This window comes from Hipposideros armiger, unplaced genomic scaffold (genome assembly GCF_001890085.2).
Source record: "Hipposideros armiger isolate ML-2016 unplaced genomic scaffold, ASM189008v1 scaffold_816, whole genome shotgun sequence".
NCBI classification, from domain to species: Eukaryota; Metazoa; Chordata; class Mammalia; order Chiroptera; family Hipposideridae; genus Hipposideros; species Hipposideros armiger.
In genome coordinates this window covers 628,384-630,121 of record NW_017732166.1, presented here as the reverse complement: position 1 = coordinate 630,121, position 1,738 = coordinate 628,384, and positions in this window count along the sequence as shown.

Genomic DNA, 1,738 nt, shown 5'->3' with positions numbered 1-1,738 from the left:
GGAAGAAACATGTTAGAAGTCAAGTGTGTTGGTAAAGGAGTCAGGGTACTAAAGGCTCTACCCAAGAAATATTCTGAATCTAGGGTTTCCTTATTTCTTCCTGAAGTGATTTCTCCTGGCCCACTTTCAAAGGATTCAGGAGGCCAAATGACATAGGATTCTTTATGTTATCAACCAAGAGTCTTTAGGTATTTTCTCAGCCAAGGCATCCACTGAAAATATAATTTATTTTTCAGATTCCTCTGGAGAATTAAAAAGTCTCTTTGTCATTATGTTGACATGCCCCCTGCTCTTGGTCCTCTTTTCCATGTACTCCTTCAACCATTTTCTCATCTCCCGATCAAGAGCATTGCAATGACCAAAAAATTTCAGAATGCTGTGCCAATTTGATGCCACACTGTGAGGGCTGAAGCGGTATTCACCAGCGAAGACTCCTTACATGCAGGCCGACTGCCTGGGCGCCAGAGTTGGGCCAGCTCCAGGTGGTGAAAGCTCCCGCGTGCTCCACAGCTGATCTCGCATGGCCTGCCCCCTCATATTTTTCATTTGTTTTTTTCTCCCTTAGGATATTTTCCATTTGGGAGATTTCCATAATTGTACAGAGATCACTTATTATGGTGTATTCTAATTCTTCATAAAGACTGAGTTACTAAAAATTCTTCACAAGTACTTTTTAATCTCTAAAATACTCTGCAGTCAAAGATTTGAGATTGTTTTAACATCCTATTGAAATTACAATACTCTTCTTGGGTATAACTTATAATTTGACAAAAATCTTAAAAATATGTAACACTTCACAAATTTCCATGTCATCTTTGAACAGAAATTATACTAATATCTGTATCACTCTAATTTTAGCGTAAGTGCTGCCAAAACAAGCACTCTTTATTCTCCTTCAGATTGCATAAACTCAAGTACTCCAGATTCAAGTTTATTAATTATTTGTTTTGCCTGTTCAAATCTATTAATCCTATCTAGTGAATTTTTCATTTTGGTTATTACATTTGCCAACTGCAGAATTTCCATTGGATTCTTTTTTTGTAACTTTTTATTAATATTCTCCATTTGATTAGACACTGTCACCATACCACCCTTTAATTCTTTAGACATGGTTTCCTTTAGTTCTTTGAAATATTTATAATTACTGTTTTGAAATCTTTGTCTGCTATGTCCAACATCTGGGTCCCTTCAAAATCAGTTTCTATTGTCTGCTTTTTACCCTGTGTATGGGTCACACTTTCCTGTTTATTTGCACATTTTGTAATTTTTTGTTGACAACGGGCATTTTGGATAATATATTGTGGCAGCTCTCTGGATACTGCCAAATTCCTCCCTTTGCCCCAGGGTTGATGATGTTATTTGCATTGTAGTTTACTTACTTGTTTAGTGACTTGTATGAACTACTTTCCCCCACAGGCAGCAGTTTCTGATGTTCCTGCTCAGATTTTGTTGGTCTTGTTTTTATCTTTTCACATGGCTACCTAGGGGTTGCCCCTACGTCAAAATAAGTCACTTATTGGTGAGAAGATGTGCTTAAGCCACGTTAGCCAGTTAGCCTTTTACTTTTTTTAAAAAAATATTTTATTGGGGAATTGGGGGAGGGGAACAGCGCTGGGGAAGCAGGGAAAGGGGAACAAACAAGTTGCTGTCATTTTGTTCTTCAGGTTTGTTGTGGAGGACGTTGCTTCACTGGCTCATGTTGGTATTATCATTGCGCTCTTCCCGGGTGAGGCAGATC